This window comes from Hirundo rustica, chromosome 5 (assembly GCF_015227805.2).
Source record: "Hirundo rustica isolate bHirRus1 chromosome 5, bHirRus1.pri.v3, whole genome shotgun sequence".
NCBI classification, from domain to species: Eukaryota; Metazoa; Chordata; class Aves; order Passeriformes; family Hirundinidae; genus Hirundo; species Hirundo rustica.
The window spans coordinates 354340-359585 of NC_053454.1; the positions used below are offsets into that span (position 1 = coordinate 354340).

The 5246-nt window shown below is 57.0% G+C and overlaps 1 long non-coding RNA gene across 1 annotated transcript; it reads right to left on the minus strand.

Annotated features, from left to right (window-relative positions):
* Positions 1-446: 446 nt before the first annotated feature.
* LOC120753200 (uncharacterized) lies at positions 447-4182 on the minus strand. The gene is made up of 3 exons (XR_005701010.2): positions 3579-4182; positions 2221-2698; positions 447-1105 (listed from the first exon to the last, which is right to left on the minus strand). It is a non-coding gene; the product is annotated as an uncharacterized LOC120753200 (long non-coding RNA).
* Between the last annotated feature and the right edge of the window lie 1064 nt (positions 4183-5246).

Below are 5246 nucleotides of genomic sequence, written 5' to 3' on the forward strand. Positions count from 1 at the left end.
GAAGTTTTTCCTTTGGATATTTTGAGCCTAAGTAAAAACTGCTTTATTCCATCCCTGTGGGAGGGAACAGCTCCAGCTGGGGCGCTGGAGGAGACTGCATTTCCATTTCATGGAGAAACCATCCTGAAATGATCCAGGGAACAACTGGAGCATGGGGAATTCCCACCTCAGCCCAGATGTTCCCATAGTCAGCCCTTGCTCTGGCTGGCTGGCTGCATTCAGGAGTTTCCACCTTGGGTTTGGGTGAACATTTCAGTGGATGCCTGGGAGCCAGAGCCTGGGGCACTCAGCGCTGAGCAGTGGGAGGGAACCACCCTCCCCTGCTGCGAGCTCCTGGCCGTGCCTCCAGTGAGGACAAATCTGGGACAGGGCTCCCCAAAACACCCACAGACAGACCAAACAGAGCCAAACAGAGCTGCTGCCGTTTTATTTCATCCACCAAATGAAAGGGATTTTTTACCACAGCTTCCCAGAGAGGGAAACTCGGTCTGTGCTGGATGGATCACTGAGGAAACCAGCCTCGGACCCTTCAGTCACAGGGACTCAGGAGGGCTTTTTCACCCATTTGAGTGGGGTGCAGAGAAACTTCAGATTTATATGGCGGCAGAATGAAATGTCTCATTTTGCGCCTGGTCTCCACTACAGCTGTGATTTGAAGAAGTGACTTCATTGTGATTTCTGCCCCAAGTGACATCTCTCTCCCCTGTGGCCGTGGCAGCAGCAAAGTGGGATCTCCAGATTTCAGGCTGCACTGGGAGCTGCCTTGCTGAAGGATTTTGTCTCTCAGAGTGCAGAAGGCTTTTCTGTCCTTTTCTGTCCCGCCGGAGCCGAGCGATGCCCTGTGGGGATCAAGGGCTGATTGTGCTGCGCTGCAGTTCAGCCAAGGATCAAGGTCAGGAGCACAGAGATGGCAGAGGGCAAAACAGCGTCCTAAGGAATGTGTCCAGTGACCAAAGGCAGATTGCCAAAGGATGTGGCTTCCAGCAGAGGGCTGGGGAGCGTGGTAATGAACTCGGGATAAAGCATCTTCATTTGGGGATTCCAGTGGGCTGAAATTCCTGAAGCCAAACTCTCTGGCATATCTGGGTTTCCTGGAATTACTAGGCTGAAGAAAAATTTGGAGCGTCAATGTTTTTTGGCCCGGTTTGCAAGAGAAAGCCAATGTTGGCACTTTCCTGGGGAGGGGAAGGAATTCTCCACTCTTTTCTGCTGGAAGGAGCCTTGACCTTTCAGAGAGGGTGCAGGACGCCTCAGTTTCAGGAGAGGGGTCTGTGAGCACTGGCAGCGGAGGGATGGAGCATTTATCCCCAGGGCTGCCCTTCCTCCCCTCCTTTTGTTCTCAGTCTCTGAAAACACAGAACCTGCCTGCAGCCCCTGCCAGAGCACCTTGTTATCCCTCTGCACAACCTGAAGAGCTCCCTCACTTCAGGCCAGTGCCCCGAGCAGACAATGAGAAATGGCCCCTTCCCCTCTCCTCACAGCAGCACAGCCCCCTGCCCGCGCCCGTGTCCTCCCTGCCCCTGCCCTCCCCAGCCACGCGCCTCCACTGCTGCTGCGGCTCTTCGCTGAGCTGTGCCAGTGACAGAGCTTCCTTCTGGAGCAGAGGCACAGGAACGGAGCCCAGCCAGGGCCAGAGCCCCCCGTGCCCATGGGTGTCCCTGCTGCTGCTCCTCGCCACCAGCACACTCCTTCTCCTCACACTTGGTGTAAGATCCTCCACGATTCCTCTCCCAGTCCCACTAATCTCTCCATTCCCCAAGAGGGCACCTAAAACTCCTCTCCTCTCCTCTCCTCTCCTCTCCTCTCCTCTCCTCTCCTCTCCTCTCCTCTCCTCTCCTCTCCTCTCCTCTCCTCTCCTCTCCTCTCCTCTCCTCTCCTCTCCTCTCCTCTCCTCTCATGTCCCCAGGCTGTTGGTGATCGGGTGGGTGCAGAGATTGGTTCTCTCCCACGGCAGGAGAGGGGGCGTGGAAGATCCCCTGGGTCCTGATTTCGGAGCTGCTGTGAGATCCCAGCCCTTAGAGGATACACAAATGGGAGGGAGCCCTGGGAAGGGTCAGAGACCTTGTGGAGAGATCCCAGCAGGTTCCTGCCCCATCCAGAGTGCCGTGGGCTGATCCCTGCTGTCCTGACCTGGTGGCACCTCCTCTCCCTTTCCTCTGGCCCAGGCAAACACAGAAACGAGCTCCAGCCGAGCCTTGGGGCCGTTCCTGTGCCCCTCACCTGCCAGGGCTGGGCTGGGAGCACCCTCTGTGCTTGGGACCCTCGTCCCTCGCCTCAAAGGAGCCGGGAGCAGAGGCTGCCACACGCTGTTCCACCTCTCCATCCCCGCTGACAGCTGGAGCAGAGCCAGGACAGCGGCTCCAGGACGTGTCTCTGAATTCCACACTCTGACACCCTCCAGCAGTGCTGCCTCTGCCCGCGGGAGGTTCCCGGGGAGGAGAAAGGTCCCTTTCAGTCTGCCGGAGCACGATCCCAGCGCGGGAGCCTTGCTGGGAATGATGGAAGGACGGAAGCGGCGTTTTGGAAAGGGAAAGGGGCCGCTTTGTGTCTGGGGCTCGGGGAGCAGCAGAGGCGGCCTGTCAGCTTCAGTGAGCAGCTTCAGACGTAGGGAGCTGTTTGTGGCTCCTTCTAATTGCTGTAATATCCCTGCCACTGCCACGACGCTTCCCGAGCTGCTTCACTTGCTCTGACAAATCAGCTGCCAGGAGAAGAGAAAACAGTGAAGTAAATAATGTAAGCAATGAGGGGAAGGGTGACCGATCCTGCCCATCTCTCGTCTCTTCTCTCTGCTGGCAGGAGGCTCCAGATGCCACCCAGGGCCTGGCCCATCCCCTCAGGCCCTGGCCTTGTCACCTCCAGCTGTGGCCACTGCTGGCTCCTTGCCATGCCGTGCATCCCGGGGCAAGTCACAGAACCACGGAGCCACTGGGGTTGGAAAAGCCAGGTTGGATGGACATCGAGTCTGACCTGATCCCCACCCTGTGAAACAGCCCAGAGCCCTGAGTGCCACATCCAGGTGTTCCTTGGACACCTCCAGGGATGGACACTCCAAACCTCCCTGGGCAGCCCCTGCCAATATCTAATCACCCCTTTCCATGGGGAAATTCCTGCTGCTGTCCACGCTGAGCCTCCCCTGGCCCAGGCTGAGGCCGTTCCCTCTGCTCCTGTCCCTGTTCCCTGGGATAAGATCCCAAGTTCCCCCGGCTGTCCCCTCCTGTCAGGGACTTGTGCAGAGCCACAAGGTCCCACTGAGCCTCCTTTTCTCCAGGCTCAGCCCCAGCTCCCTCAGGAATTCTCCAGCCCCTTCCCAGCTCCCTCAGGAATTCTCCAGCCCCTTTCCCAGCTCCCTCAGGAATTCTCCAGCCCCTTTCCCAGCTCCCTCAGGAATTCTCCAGCCCCTTCCCAGCTCCCTCAGGAATTCTCCAGCCCTTTCCCAGCTCCCTCAGGAATTCTCCAGCCCTTTCCCAGCTCCCTCAGGAATTCTCCAGCCCCTTTCCCAGCTCCCTCAGGAATTTTCCAGCCCTTTCCCAGCTCCCACAGCTGCTCCTGGGGCTCCAGACCCTTCCCCAGCTCCTTACACTGAGCTCTCCCAGCTGTGCACTCTCCCTGTGACACAGGATATGATCCTGGGGAAAATGAACTCCTGCTCACTGCCAAAATCTTCTTTGTAATTTATCAATACCCAAAAAATAATTTCTGAAAATCTAGGGGCTCTTTTTAGGTGTCTAAAGCTGTTTTTCCTCAGTTTGGAAATCCGAATTCAGCACACTTGTAGTTGGTGGGGCTCCGTGTCTTGGATTAGTAATCCCTGAGCATTGGACGGAAGTCTCCATGAAATATCCCTGGGCTGGGGGATGGATGTGTGTGAACCAGCAGATCACACAGCAGCGGGCCAGCTGCCCCATCAGCTTGGCTGCTGGTTTAACAACACCACGAAATATTTACAGTCCGTGGTTGGACAGCTGGGAGACAGAAGAGAACATCCTCCTTCTTCCCAACGCCTGGAGATTGCTGGGTGCCCGGGAGTATCACCCCTTCCTCCTCAGAAAGAAACTTTTCAGCCCCAAAACCTTCGAGGAAAATTGCAAACCCATTTCTTATTATTCAGAGCTGCTGAAAAGATTTGTTCTGTTGAGATTTGATGGGAAGAGCACTCAGGAAGCACACGGGGCTCTCATCACTCCAACCACGCTGACGGAGAGTGAGGTGAGGTGGGAGTAAAACGCCTTTGAACTCCCCGCTGCTAATTAGGCTCGTTAGGCCTATTGTGCTTAACGAGGGTATTGTCTGCGAACTGCTGCCGGTGCCCTTTTATCTCCCGGGAAGGATGAGGCGCCTTTCCCGAGGCACAGGTGGAGGCGCTGACGTGATCCCGAGTCTCTGCGGATTGAATCCCGCGGGGGCGGCTGGACACAGCCTGGGAGCGTGGAAGGGATGTCGGTGTACCCCAAATATCATCCCCGAAACATCTCCCAAACATCCCCCAAACATCATCTCCCAAACATCATCTCCCAGACATCTCCCAAATATCATCTCCCAAACATCCCTCAAACATCACCCCTCAAACATCCCTCAAACATGCCCCAAACATCCCCCAAACATCATCTCCCAAACATCTCCCAAACATCATCCCCCAAACATCATCCCCCAAACATCTCCCAAACATCTCCCAAACATCATCTTCCAAACATCCCTCAAACATCATCTCCAAAACATCTCCCAAACATCATCTCCCAAACACCCCTCAAACATCCCCCAAACAACATCCGCCAAACATCATGGAATTCTCGCAGCAGCCGTTGCCCTTCTCCTCCTCCCCTTTCCGGAGCCGAGGGGAGAAGGGTTCCCGCGGTGAAGGTTTCCCTTTCCCGAAGGTTTCCCTTTGGGAAATCCCACCTGCAGAGCCCGGGAAGCGGCTGCCTCCTCCCGTTGGGGCTCCGGGGTAGGAGGCTGCTGTCTCCGAGGAGCGCAGGGACCAGGACCAGCCCTTCCCATCTCCTCCAAGCGCAGCCCGCAGAGGAGCCGGGACAGGACCGCACGGGACGGGGGATGTCCCCTGCCCGAAAGCGGGGTGCGTGTCCCCGCTCCGGACCGGAGTTCCTCTGACTGTGCCAGGAGATATTTTGGGGAATCTGAACCTCTCTTCGGCCCCACGGGGATCGAGGTTTGGGCTGCCCCAAGCCGGGACACGGAGACTGCGAGGCGAGTCCTTCTGCCCCAGCCGCTATCCGGCCACGGGAGACGCA